At 39.6% G+C, this 15277-nt stretch overlaps 1 non-coding gene across 1 annotated transcript; it reads right to left on the reverse strand.

Moving 5' to 3' along the window:
• Positions 1-1839: 1839 nt before the first annotated feature.
• Positions 1840-1911, reverse strand: trnag-ccc. The gene has a single exon. It is a non-coding gene; the product is annotated as a tRNA-Gly (tRNA).
• Positions 1912-15277: the final 13366 nt, after the last annotated feature.

Raw genomic sequence — 15277 nt, forward strand, 5'->3', positions numbered from 1 at the left:
CATTATATAAAATGCAAGGATTTATTATTATTTCCAAAGAACCTCTTATACAATATTCTGGCAGGTCATCTGGAGCAATATCTAAGCAATTCACATAATGACTGGCACAAGTATGCTCCATATTGTGTAACAGAACTGAGAAACTGTAACCAGTTGTGCATTTCTGCATATCGAATAGATCTTAACATGAAGTTTAACTTAAGTGTAACTAAGTGGCTGCAGCGTTTCGCTCACAAAATACACAGTCAATTCACTTTACAATATATACTGTGAAGCACTTTGAGATGTCTCAACGACATGATAAGGCGCTATACCAAATGCAAGAATTATTATTATTAAGGGCATTACTCTATAAGATTTCCATCTTTAAAGTTGGCATGCCAGATTTATAAGAATGCTCAGTTAAAAGCAAATCATTTTAAAGATGCCAACTTGGCTTCTGATTGATAACATAAACATTAAGATTTAATTCACAATACATAAGTCATACAAAGCACGCTGCTCTCCCTCAGTTTTACCAAACCAGTGCACAACCTAAGCATCAGGTTCGACCCACAGCTGTCCTTCCTTCCCCACCATTGGTAGCTGCACCAACCACTACCCCTGACGCCTGAGCACTCTTCCTCTATCCCTAACTTCCCCATTTTTAGGTCATGCCTGAAAACCTTCCTATTTGACTGGGCCTACGGTCACCTCCCCCTCACCCCTGGCTCGGAATCTTGTTCCGCCACTGTCAAGCCCCCTGGGAAGCTACCCTGCGTGAGGGGTGCTATATAAATGCAAGTTGTTGTTGGTGATGTTATTGCTACTTGACGGGCTAAGTGTACTGTGTCTCTCATTGGTGCCTAGCCATACTTCACATTGTTGATTATTCGTTGTTGAAGAAACATCACTTCACATCATGAATATTTTGATTAGAGATGCGTATAGACTGCAGGCAAAGCATAGCAGACGAACACAAAAGAGGTTTGGATGAAGAAAGCCCTTCAACCCATTTCTTGTCATCCGTTCAGAATACCTACCTACTCAATATGCTCCCTTTGCAGCATCAATAATCTAATTGTTCCTCATAGCTGTTCCTTATGACACTGGGTTCAGCCTTGGTAATGTACTGTATACTGCCTTTAGAACCTGGGAAAATTCTTTATGTTGCAGTGACCTGAACCATACTCAGGTGATGTTGAAGTAGAAGACTATACAGCTTGAGTATGATTTCTAGGAATCTGAATTCAATTGATTTGGCAATATAGCCCATATAGCTGTTTGGCAAGGTTATTATTGTCTCACACTGTTTTGACATGTTGATCGCTGAATCAAATAACATCCCTACATATCTTTGAGCTTTCCCCATGACAAAATTTATCTCGTATTCAGAGTGCTTGCGCCTCCTATTTTTGCTTCCTATATGCATTCGGGGTTTTTAAATTTTATTTGCCAGTGAGCAACCCAAGGGCATAACCTGTTGACTCCCTTTGTAGGATCTCCTCTGTTGGTTATCTCCTCTGATTTCACAGTTCTTTCTGATCTCCAAATTTAACTTGAGTCTGCAAATCTGGGACATTCATTTATATCAGGAATAGAATTAGCTCCAGTGAAGTCTCAAGGGCATTCCACTCATTACTTTTCTCCATTTCCTCCCTTGCTCCCAGTTACTAATAATAATCCTTGCATTTGATATAATGCTTTTCATGTCTTCAAGACATCTCAAAGCGCTTCATAGAATTTATTTTTAGGGATTATTATCCCCGGAAAAGTGATCTGACAATCGACTAACAACCGGGTTCCTACTTACTGCTGGGTAAACAGAGGCGTGTGGAGTAAGGAAACTTGCCCAATATTTCGCCCTGCCAGGAATCTAACCCAGGTCTCTCGCTTGGGAGGCGAGTGCTCTAACCACTGAACTACAGGACTCCATCATACCGTTACACAGCTTACCATTCTTACCTAGTAACGTCAGCTTGTAAAAGAATGTTTCCTATGTTACTTTGGAAATGGACTTGACAAAATGGGATGTCACTTCTTGAAAATATATATGAGGTTGGTCAGATAAAATCTTCTCTTCAGAAGCTGTGGCAATTGTCATTATTTTTGTGCTAGTGATATTCCATTTTGCTTCCAACAATTAATTCAGCGGGCTCTGGCCTGCTTCACATCCTCCTCCTTGCCTTCGGTCACCCTCTTACCCCTCCCCTCCCCACCCTCCACCCCTCCTGATCCCAACCACCAGCTTGGGTGCAGATCCTTTACTGTGTAGACCCTTGGGACGTCCTCCTGACGTGAAAGGCGCTATCCAAATGTAATTTGTTGTTGTTGATTCATTTCCCCATTGTTGATGTCAAGTTAGTAGGTCTGCAGTTGTCAGGTATCATTCTATTGCCTTTCAGATTCACTTGGGTGAGAATATTTCAAAATCGAAAGCTTTCAAGCCACTGTGTGTGTGTGTGTGTGTGTGTGCGTGCGTAGATTTTGAAGTAGAGGTAACCCTCTCAGTAGTCTGTTTCCTGTGTGTAAACCCCCTACCATCAACAGAGGGTTCAGTACATCTGGGAGAGTATTGTTTACACAGGTTATACTATAAAGTGTAGTGACTGTATATTTGTATGCGAAATGGCATCCAATTTGCATGCAGCATTGTCCCACAAACAGCCATGAAGTGAATAACTTATTTTCTCTGGGGGATTGTTGGTCAGGACACCGGGAGAAACTCCCTTCTCTTTACAAGTAGTAGTTCAAAGTCCTGACGTGGGGCTTCAACCCACAATCTTGTAACTCAGAGACAAAAGTGCTCCTAACTGTGCCAGACTGAAACAAACTATAAATACTATCTTTTGCATCGACATTGATAAGGTATTCAGGAAACCTTTGAGCTTTTTGGAACACTAAGCTGACGTTCCTGAAAGCTCTTGTGTACTTTTCTTTGTTCAACAAAGTCCCAGACGTGCTTTGACTACACGGTTGATCTTCATGAATACTGTAGTCAGAAACATTATGCAGATTTTAAATGCCAGGATTCACATTGTACTGCAGGCATTTTTAACAGAAATGCATGACATTGTAGATATTACTGGTTAATTGCCATAAAACCAAATCACACAATTAGAAGGAAATGAATGGTAATTGGGGTAATATTGCATTTTCGATCTACCTCACAGTTACCATTTACATGGTGACTTGATAGCAACTTCAGTCAAAGCACTTTCCATTGACGTTGCAAATTACCTCCAGAGATTGCTGCACAGAGTGAAAAGGGTTCAGTGTTTTGACCTAGACACTCATTGGAAGTCAGAGTAAAGTGATTCTGATTACAGCGGAGCTTTTGTTATTGAGGAGGTCTGAACATAGCTGTTTTTGTGCAAACGAGTGTTAAGGAGGCTCTGATTTTAAACCAACATTTTAGAGACTTTCGATTATTTTATTCCATTATTACTATCACACCATAATTACTCTCCTGATCATCATTATAGCTAAGCACCACTTAGCCTAAGGCAGCTTAGTTCACCAATAATACTTTAATGCTTTCTGGACAAATAATTAAGAATTTGTTGTAAACAACTCCAAGCACATGAATGCTTTTGAATAACAAAAGCCATGAAGCCCTTTTCTGAAATATTTGTGATGTGTAATTGATTTTTTTTCTTCTGTTAGTCCAGTTTTCCTCCTCCTCCCCCTGGGGCACATGAATTCTGTGGTTACGAATATGTGGGACCTGCTCCCTAGCTCTATCAGTGCCAGTTTGTTAGTAAGCGTGCCAGCATAGCCTGGCAACCTTTCTTCCTTCCATCTTTTCTGTGGGCAACCCTCAGGCCTTCACCTAGTAATCCACTGCAATATGCCTGAGATCAGGAACTGATAATGGAAGTAACCGTGAGTGCACTAAATCCAGGCCTGGTGCCTCCTCTAAAATCCTTAGCCTGTTTGTCACCTCTTTATTTGAAATATCTATTAACACTATTGAGGTGTCAGCCTGGCTTATCTAGTAGTATTGTCGCCTCTGAGGCGGAAGGTTGTGGTTCAAGTTCACATTGGGATTTTGAACTCACATAGTCCAAGCTGACACCCAGTGCAATGCTGGGGAGCACTGCATTGTCAGAGATACTGTCTTTTGAATGAGATGTTAAACTGAGCTGTTTGTTATTGCCTGTTTAGAAGGAGTTAAAGATCCCATGGCACTATTTGCAAAGAAAAAGGAGTTTCTCACAATGTCCTGGACACCAATCCCCCAAATAAAATTGCTCATTCACTTCAAGGCTGTCTGTGGATCATTGGTCTGCACAAATTGCTTGCTGTACTCGCCAACAAAAATATATTGACAAAACATTTTACAGTGGATCTTGTGAAGAGCTTGGATTTGCCCTCCTGACAGAAAAGCCATTATATTAAATGCAACAATTATTGTCATTATACTTATACTTAGTCTCGATCAACTTAAGGCTGACTAGTTGATCTTTACATAATACATATTTATGCTTCAGTGTAATTGTTACAACGGTGTATTGGTGCAATGGTGATAAATTACAGAAAAACACTTTGATTGAGAGCTAGTTTTTGGTTTGTTTTGATGTTACCATAGCAGCCTTGTAGCTGATTCTAGGCCAAAAGTTAAAACATTTTTTTCTCTTTTCCATGCCTCATGAAACAAATGTACAGATGTCAGGTGTGAACTTCAACAAGCAGTTAGTAGGAGAATGTCAGAGTGATGGAAGCATTGTGCGTGACAAGATGGTTGGCTTGTTTGAAACTTTTATGAACCAAACTTCCTCAAAATGTTCCAAAATAAAATTCAACCATTTCCCCATTACTGAAACCAAATTTTCCAGTGAGGGGTTACAGAGTCACATAAGAACACAGAATACAGGCTGATCCCCTTTACGAAGTCCAATAGCATAGTGGTTAATGCACTGGTCTCTGACACGAGAGGACCGGGTTCGATTCGGGCAGGGTGAAACCTTAGGCAAGTTTCCTTACTCCACATGCCTGTTTACCGAGCAGTAAGTAGGAACCTGATTGTTGGTCGATTGGCAGACCGCTTTCCAGAAGTAATAATTCCTCCCCAATAAAATAATAAGAATGTGGTCACTCAATCCATGACTGTTTATTGGACACTGCTGTGCGCAATTGGTTGCTGCGTTTTGCCCACAAAATTCACAATTCTAACGTCCCATTTGCTCGTTTGCTAACTATCTTAAATGAATGCCCTCTAGTCCCTGACCCACTGACCGTGAAAATAATTACTCCCTATTGATTCTATCAAAACCCTTCATAATTTTAATGACCTCTATCAGGTCACCCTTCAACCTTCTATCAGCAACCAATTGTAAATTTTGCAAAAAAATATATTTTTCCTGGTGTGTTCGTGTTGTATGTGGATGAAAGGCAGACCAGGCTTGAGAGATGGTGATGTCTGAGTATTGTATGTTTTTTGCTCGCTTTTCTTTGGGGTTTGGAAGTCTCGGTGCAGTACTTTTTTTCCAAAACAAGGCAGGATGAAATCCAGAACACTTTATGGGAGTGGACTCGATGAGTCTTTTCTTGTTCCTTGCTTGTATCTTTCTGTTCTTAGTATAATGCAATTTTATCTTTTTGCAGAGTTTTCAATTGACATATGAGCTTCGAAAGGACTGAACACTCAAAGAAACACCTTCTGGATGGTTGGACATCAGCCACTGTGGATTGTAGTGCAAGGCTAACAACTGTGCAGAATGGGCTTCAGAAGCCATAAAGTTAATCTGTATGAAAACATCATGGAACTTCAAGGAAGGGAGTTCTTAGTTTATTATTACTGTGGTGAAGTTAGCAGGCATGTATGGCTAGCTACCCAAAGAAGGGCATTATCTTTTACTTTTTTTTGCCTCTGTTCACCTAACAGTAAGTAGGAACCCGGTTGTTTGTTGATTGCTAGATCGCTTTTCTGGGGGTAATAATTCCTTCAAGCAAAAAATAATAATAAATTGGTCACTCAATCCACAACTGTTTGTTGGAAACTATAATGTGCAATTGGCTGCCGTGTTTCGCCCACAAAATATACAGTCACTACACTTTACAGTATATCCTGTGAAGTGCTTTGTGACATCTCAAACACATGATAAGGCACGACATCAAATGCGAGGATTATTATTAGTCAGAAAAGGGAAGCTTATTTCACTTTTGTGTGTGCATTAGTCTAGTATCGACAGAGACTCAATTCCACCCTCTCTCTCGAACTCATTGAACCAATGTTCAACGTTGGTGTTTGGCTTGATCCTCTGCTCTCTTTCTTCAGCAGATGTGTCAGCTTTGCTCAGTTGGTAGCGCTCTTGCATCTTAATCAGAAGGTTGTGGGTTCAAATCTTAAGTCAGGACTTTGAATTTACATAGTATAGGCTGACACTCTAGTGCAGGACTGGGGTGGGGGGTTGGGTGGGTGTGGGGTAGTGTTGCATTGTTGGAGGTGCTGTCCTTTGAATGAGACATTAAACTGAGGTGCTGACTGCCTGTTGAGGTGGACATTAAAGATCTCATGGCACTACATGAAAAGAGAAGGGAGTTTCTCCTGGTGTCCCCCAAATAAAATTGGGCATTCACTTTATGGCTGTTGCACAAATAGGTTACAACATTCGCCTACAAATACATAGTCACTACACTTTGTCGTAAAATCCTGTGAAGCTCTTTGAGACATCTCAATGAAATGATAAGATGCTACATCAAAAATGCAGGATTATTATTATAATTTCAAAAAAATGGCTAAAAACCTACTTTTTCGACTATATCTATGAATACCACTCTCCTCCTCCAATGCCCCCCCCCCCACCCACCCCATTTCTGGCACGATCTGCATAAGGTGTTTTGAGGTTTTAGCTCTTTGCAACCCTATTCTGTGAAGAGTGCAAAGTGCAAGCTATTGTTCTTGTTAAATGATGTGAAGGGTATCACAACATTCTTTTCTCCAGATCCGTTACCAGAAATCCAAGTTACATGATTGCGGGTATCTATAAACTCTAAAAGTAGTATTTCTAAAATCAAAGCTTTTATTTTAAGCCAACTTTCCATATTTTGCTGAAATTTCCAGTACCGTTTCTGGGATTCAAAAGACAAAACCATAATTTTCAAACTTGTGCCAAGAGCCTAACGATAAACATGTAAATATAAATCTACTTAGCAGTGATTAACCTTGTCATTACCTCGTCACCCTCCCCATTGTGCTGGAAGTTGTAAATCTGTAGTACTGTCGGTTTTTTTTAACAAAGATCAATCCAAACACAACAACACGGCCAATAAAAGACCTATCAAGATCCAAATCAATCTTTTCCTGATCCTAATGGATTCCTTCTCCAACACTGAAAATTATGCTTCCATTATTCTGCAGAAGTTGGCAAGTATATTGTAGTGCTATCTTAAACTTTGTGTGGTTTGGTGGCCAGCTGAAAAAGATTTGTCTGGAAACCATGTCAAATATTAGACAGAATGTGGCTGTGTAATTTGGCTCAGAAAGGGTTTTAAAACAATATTTTTGAAAGCTGTTTTAATTCATACTCAGTTGCTGGCTTTTCTGGGAGAAGAAAGAATTTCATTTTTATTCAATTCTGTTTGTTAAAAACATTTTTGAATTTCCGGAGGTGATGGAAAGCATATGAGCAATTTCCAGCTTAGCACATTGTAAGGGGAAATAAATATTTTTAGTTGATAAATTTATTAATAGCATTCAAGTGTAAAAGAGTGTAAAAGAGGCGAGTTAAAAACTACATGTCTGGAGAAATCACCAAATGTTCAACATAGTAAACAATAGCTATCAGGAATATATGTGCCTTGCAAACTGAAGCATTAAAGCATTTATTTTTAATATATATATGCTGCGTGATCACACCAGTTTTGTTGTAGGCTGAAGACAGAAAACTAAATAATCAGCCTGATCATGCATTGCCATCAATGAAAATATTTCTGACTGTGGGCGCTGCGTGCAGTTTCTTTGGACACATTGGCAGCTGCATGCGTTATATGAAGACCAGGTGATTTGAATTACACCCACTTCTTTATTTTCTTTGACAAATCGGTTCATTTGGGTTCACAATCCACTTCACTTGTGCATCACTACTGAAAAAGGGCTGTGCACGCTCAGCTCTTTACAGCATATCTAGTGAAGTGTTTCAAGATAACCGTTTCAAAATAAAAGGATTATTTTATTATCGTTGGAAAACCTATTAAAAATTTGCTATGAAAGTGATTTAGAATGGAATGTTTAATTTGGATCACAGATTATCACTGCTTCTCATCTCAATGTGATCTTAATATTTGCTGGGAGCAGTCCACCATGCAGACCTTTTACATTGGCTTCTGCCGTCAGTGACTTTTAATGTACTACACCTTCCACAGGTTAGCACTAATATTAAAATTTCTAGATATCTTGATAATAAAAACTTGTGACTTTATTTAATAATAATAATATTATTTGCATTTGATACAGTGCTTTTCACGTCTTCAAGACATCTCAAAGCGCTTCACAGAATATACTGTAAAGTCAATTGACTGTATATTTGTGGGTGAAACGTGGCAGCCAATTGCACACAGCAGTGTCCCACAAACAGTCATGGACTGAAGCAAACAATTTTTTTTTAAGTTTAGTTAGAACACATAGTTCTCCAAGGGTGTGGACTATTTTAAGAGAGATGGAGGGGATTTCTATTAAATTCCATTTTAATGGGAATTGCTAAGAAAGGTTTAAAGATATAATTTTATTTTCAATTGACCCATGAATTTGTTTGTAAGTTTTGTAATGTTTGAGCAATTTCCCCATTTTAGATACCCAGTGTCAGAATTGTGCATTTTGAGGATAGATGTAGAATAAAGCATATTTTATGATGGCTCAACAAGGTACCGAGCCCAACCTGAAAAAAGGAACCCAACCCGTAGAGTCATTTGCTGTGTTTCAAATAATTATTGGCACCAATACTGAAAAATGCCATCCTAGTAATTTGCAGAAAAAAAATTCAGAGATGCTTTTCAAAGAGACATGTAGATCTCACCAGCTTTCAAAAGAGCAATGACCGTCAGTGCAGCAGGCAATTAATTAAATCAGAAACATGAATAGGAGCCAGTTGTCTTTCAGTAAAGTCTAACAGTTATCTCTCCTTATTTATTGGTCGAGCGAATTCAATGTTCTTTTGAAAAAACAAATTAGGTTCACTGTCATTTTTAAGAGTAGAATTCATATTTCTATTGGAAGCTAGATGGACCAAAGGCTCTTCATACTTGGTATGCCAGCAAAATTCTCTGAGCCTACATCCTATGAAATATAAGATAGCTCTTTCAGCTCTCTTATACTGTGCTATTCTTAAGGTAGCAGTCTTCACATGATGAAGTATGCTATACTCCGTGGGCTGAGATTTTACCTCCAGTCACTAAATTGAAAGTGGGGAATGTTTGGTGCAGAAGTTTCCCTTTTGTCTCCTGCACCCCCAGAGATAACTGCAATACTGTCCTCAGTGGTGTTTTGTGTAAATTAAATTGAAAGTCAATGAAGAACAATAAAGTCTTTACTATTAAGTGCTCCGGGATCCTACCCTGTGAGAAGGGCCCTATATAAATGCAAGTTATTGTTCAAAGCAGATTAGGACATCCTTCAGGCATGAAAAGGCACTACATCAAATGCAAGGATTATTTTATTATTGTTGGACAATTTATTAAAAAACACAAACTTTCAATGTTGAAATCTGGTTATTGTTTGCCACTCGCAAATAACTTTCTCCTCTGTATTCGCCCCTGGAGTTGGACACGTTACTCCACCGGATGCTGTTAATACACTGTCAGGCAGGCCTTAGGATAATTTCACCTAATAGTTACTGACAAATGGTGAAAATCCACGAAGTTGTAGGGAAGCAAATTTACCACATCTTATAAGCTATTTCTGGCACTGAAAGAAAAATCTGGGCCGTGGAGGTTAAATAGCATCACTGAAACAAACAAACCCACACATGCCATGCATATGAGCTGCTTTGACACATTACATACAATGTGGAGATTGTAATAGGCTTTGAATATCATAATAAAAGTTCCACACCAGCAGGTTTCTGACATTCGTAATTCAGTAAATCCTAACAGTATTTGGTAGCCTGGGATCGTTTTTTTTTGCGTGATTGTTTTTCATATTTAAAACCACAATAATATTTTGGTTCACTATTTTATTCCTTTAATTTGATCGAGGAATCTACCTGTCGTGTAACAGAGTTATCATCTATGACTGGGTAGCCTGATACTTTCTACAATTTGACATCAATCATGTACAGTGATTGCCCTTACCTTTCTGACCTGCTTTCTCCCCACTCCACTACCCACTGCCTCAGCTCAGCAGGGCCTGGCTTCCTCCTTTTCACTCGTCCCCCTCCGCTCCACCATTGGCGCCTAAGCCACTATACCCCGAAGATTTGGAACTCTCTCCCCCAATCTCTCACCTGGCGCCCTCCTTCCCCTCTTTTAGATCATGATTCAAGACCTTTTTCTTCGACTGTGCTTAACTCCTCCTTCTTCAGGCTCAGCATCAGCCTCCGCCACTGTTAAGTGATCCGAGACACCGCTCCGTGTGAAGGGCGCTATATAAATGCAAGTTGTTGATGTTGTCTTGTATTTTACATGATCAGTTCTACCTTTGCAGAACAATTCTGTTTAAGCCTACGAGCTGATCTCTGAACTTTGCAGTTGCTGGAGGAAGTGCAGAGAATAGTCTGATACCACCTCGTGCAGCTTTTACTCATTTTGTTACTTCAGTCTTTAAACTCACCCAGAATATACTGTAAAGTAAATTGAATATATATTTGTGAGTAAAAACATGGCAGTCAATTGCGCACAGCAGTGTCCCACAAAAAATGGGGATTGAGTGACCAAATGATTATTTTTTAATTATTTTTTGGAGAGATTATTACCCCCGGAAATGCGATCCACCAGTCGACTAACAACCAAATTCCTACTTACTGCTAGGTAAACAGAGGTATGTGGAGTAAGGACACGTACCTAAGGTTTTGCCCTGCTGGCAATGGAACCCAGGTCCTCTCGTTTGCGAGGCGAGTGCTCTGAGAAATGAATCTCAGCGGTACACTGATAGAAGTAATCTTTGTAGTTGGTGAGTTTTCTGTAAAGGTTCGTGATTGTATTTGTAGGCAAATGTGGCAACCAATTTGCAAACCACAATGTCCCAAAATAATCATAAAGCAAAACCCATTATTTTTAAACTGGGGGATTTGTTGGGGAGGACACTAGGAAATGTTCCTTCTCTTTTTTGAATAGTGCCATGATATAATTAACGTTCACCAGAACAGGCAAACAGAACCTCTGTTTAATAGCAACACCTTTCATAATACAGTATAGGATTATGAGCTCAAAGTTTTAATATAGGGCTTGAACTTACAACCTTCTGATTCCGATGGGAGAGTGCTGACAACTGAATCAGGCTGACACTTGGCTGATGTGACTTTTAAAGTGGATATGGTACCTAACTTTTGTTAATAAGTATGAATGAATGCTTACCATACAAACTGGCTGGGAACATTTTACTCACCTCTTAGTCTCCAAGACTCGACCCCGCGTGCAAGTTGTTGTTGTTGTAGTCCTCAAGAAACACATTGTTCATAGAATCATTTTTTCAGCATCTCAACGGTGATGGTGATCTATGCATTGCTTTCATGACTCATGTACTATAATGATCTTTCCCATGAATGAAGTCATGCTTAGGCAGTTTATTCTATATGCATGTCGGTTATGGGAGAATATCAATGCTTCTTTCAAAGCATTCAGTGTAACTCCATATCCGGTGGCGGTGAATTAACCAATCATGCCCTTAGGTTGATTTTTTTTAACACTGAATACCTAAAAAAGGAGCGGTCACTCATCATAACCTGTTGACAAGGTATTGAGATGGTTAGCTAGATGTATTGATAGTAAGCTGACAACTGTTCCAGATGTATGACCTGAACAAAATGTCCCCTGGGAGCCCTGTATTAAATACCCTTAACAGTGAATTTTTTTTGCAATCGCGGAGCTATTTGGAGAGAAGATCTGCTGTTAACAGTCCTGAGGACAGCTCTGTATACTGTGCGTGAACACATACACAGAACTCCACTAACCACTGCCAATGACTGGTTTATTTTCAAAGTTATGAAAGAGTTGGAATTGCCACTGGTTCACTAGTTATTGCTGAAATCATGTAGGCACAGGGTATCCAACAGCCCACTCAAGAACTTTTAAACTTAGCATTGTTACGTTTCAAGGTTTCGTTTGGGCTAGAAAAATTACAGGATGGTGTCAATTGGATTAGTTTTGGACTCAGGGCTCAGAATCAAATTGCTGTCCCCAGAGCAGCACTCTTAATGTCAATTCAATGTGGAAACTGCATTGAATAAAAAACTGTGCAGTACAGAGAGGCATCTCAAGAGAGTTAAACAAGGGAAAATTACTTAATTCGTTGCAGCATTGGTAGATTGATTCAGAAATGTTCCAGTACATTGCCTCTCATGCTGTCATCTTTGCGGAACAAGAAAATATTAAGTTCAAAATCTGACACCAGAGTCACAAAACAGCTCAGAAACAGAAGTCGCTGGGAACACTCAGCAGGTCAGCCAGTATCTGTTGAGAAAGGAAAGTGAGTCAACGTTTGGGGTCCATGACCCTTCGTCAGAACAGAAGGGTTGTGGAACCGAAATGTTGACTCACTTTCCTTTCACCATAGATGCTGCCTGACCTGCTGAGTGTTCCCAGCGACTTCTGTTTTTGTTTCAGATTTCCAGCATCTGCAGTATTTTGCGTTTTGTTTCACAAAACAGCTCACCAATTTGTGTAGTTCCTCCAGGTGCTTTCACCACCACCAACACTCACACACACACTCTTGGAATAGGATTTATTATTCTCCTCCCACTTGACCACGACCAGGTTCCAGGACCAGGATATCCTGTTTTGTTTTGGTCAATCAAGTATCTGACACATGTGGAAACCCAAGCTTACGTGTATCCAAATCTGACTCAGAGCTTCACATGTGTATGCCACCTACGCATGGAAATCTCCATGTCTGGAATGGAATGTATAATCTCCCCCCATATGGATGCACCCTTTTTACTCAATTGCAGAGTATTAGCCACAGGTTAGCAAGGCCCGAGGCTTGGGGACCTTAGAGGTTGAGATGGAATACTGTTGTAGTTTAATCAGCTAAAACCACATAACTTGCCATTGAAAGCACTGTCTGGCAAGCTTCCCTCTGTTTACCTTGCTTGGACTACCCTATCCATTAAGCTTTGTCTTAGAGTGTTAACAAAATTTGAATAGAAATAATCCCTGCTCCCCAGTGACCAGTCAATCCCATCAAGTCCTAAAACCTGTGTAGAGAAGGACACTGCCATGTCTATCTAATAGGTCTTTGGGATTTGGTGAGTCATAGCTGTCAGATTTTAGATTGGTAGGTTTGGATGATTGGTTTCTCAAGAGGGTCATTTCCAGCTTGTTAATAGCTAAACTGTTATTACAGCTGAGCTCTGATTGTGTGTTTAAATTCCCGAACAGCAGATACCCAGCGCCGCGACAGGAAACTACTGCCTTTTTGGTTGTTTGTAAATTCAGTAGCTGCTATGTACAGTTCCTCCGTTAAGGACTCTAATGGATCACAGCTTGAAACTAAGCCACACGGTTCTTTCACTCTGTGAGCTGAGTTCAAATATATATAAAGTTGGACAGTCTCATTCCAGTTTTAGTGGGTATTGTACCAAATCTGGCACTCATGGGCATAAAAATGCCAAAAGGCCACAGTGTGATGGATGGCTAATGTGGGAAATGGAAACATTGGTGCAGTAGAGGATAATAATAATAATCCTTACATTTGTATGGAGCCTTTCATGTCAGGTGGACATCCCAAAGTGCTTCACAGGATGTACTGTAGAGTGTACTGACTGCGTGTTTTGTGGAAAAACAATTAAGAATCCTAATTCCAGAGTATTAGGTGCAGGTTGGGAAGAGTCAAGGCTTGGGTACGCCGGAGTGTGTGTTGGGGTAATAATACAGAGGAAATCTGAGATTCAAGGATTTTTATTCTACATCTAACCAGCATCACACTTGATCCGGAAGTGGAATCCTGCAGCTCAGTGGTTAGAGCACTCACCTCACAAGTGAGAAACCTGAGTTTGATTCCCAAAAGGGCAAAATATTGGACAGGTTTCCTTGCTTCACACACCTGTTTATCTCACATTAAGTAGGAACCCGGTTGTTAATCGATTGGCAATCGCTTTCTGTGGGGTAATAATTCCTTGAAAATAAAATTGGTCATTCAATCCATGACTGAGCAATAATTAGACAGGATTGTGCTTTTCAGCCTTGAAAAGGAGACATCTTTGATGGGACCTTTTGTAGATGTATAACATTATAAATGCGATTGCAAAAGTAAAGACAGAACAAAATATTCAGATGCATTAATACAGTAGAAAATTGGACTCAAGGAAATATTTTTTACCCAAGAGGGTATTTAATGACTGGTTACCAGAAGGGTGATTGAAGCCAGAGCACTGGACTCATTTAATAAAAAGCGTAATAATAATAATAATAATAATATCCTTGCATTTGATATAGCGAATTGACTGTATATTTGTGGGTGAATGCGCAGCCAATTGCGCTCAGCAGTGTCCCACAAACAGTCATGGATTGAAAATGACCAATTTATTATTGTTTTTGTTTTTTGGAGAGATTATTATTAGGCTTGATGCTATGATGGAAGGATCATAGCATGAGTATTCTTGAAGTATGAGATCAAATGGGCAGAGGGCTTTCTTCATCTGAATCAATCTTGTGATTTATGTGACTTTGTATTTAGAGCACTGAGATGTGTGTGCTATTATTGAGAAAATGCGAGTGGGGAGACAATGTGACATTCCTCAATTTGGTGTTTGTTTCTAGTACATCTACTTTGTGCCTCCATGACTTAACCAGTTAACAATTGCAGGGCAGCAGCAAGTTGGGAAAATCATTGCAGTCATCATGTAACAATGTTTGTGCTTATGTAGGCTTTAATGCAATGAAGTTACCACAATGTGGAAGTCTGTAAGTACTCAACAGCATATATATGTAATAGTATAGCCATGTGAACTATAAAGGCAATGGCCCAAACAGCAATTCACATCATCAGTACGTAATTTAATGTGACAGTGAATTTGTTGAAAATAATCTGGCAAACATCGTTTTCCAGTTTGCCAAGTATCGCTAAGTGTTTGTAGAATTTGAATGGAAATTCACAATCATCATAAAAACATATCACTTCACACAAAGCCTATGACTATAACCT

Source organism: Callorhinchus milii, unplaced genomic scaffold (genome assembly GCF_018977255.1).
Source record: "Callorhinchus milii isolate IMCB2004 unplaced genomic scaffold, IMCB_Cmil_1.0 Scaffold3, whole genome shotgun sequence".
Lineage (NCBI taxonomy): Eukaryota > Metazoa > Chordata > Chondrichthyes > Chimaeriformes > Callorhinchidae > Callorhinchus > Callorhinchus milii.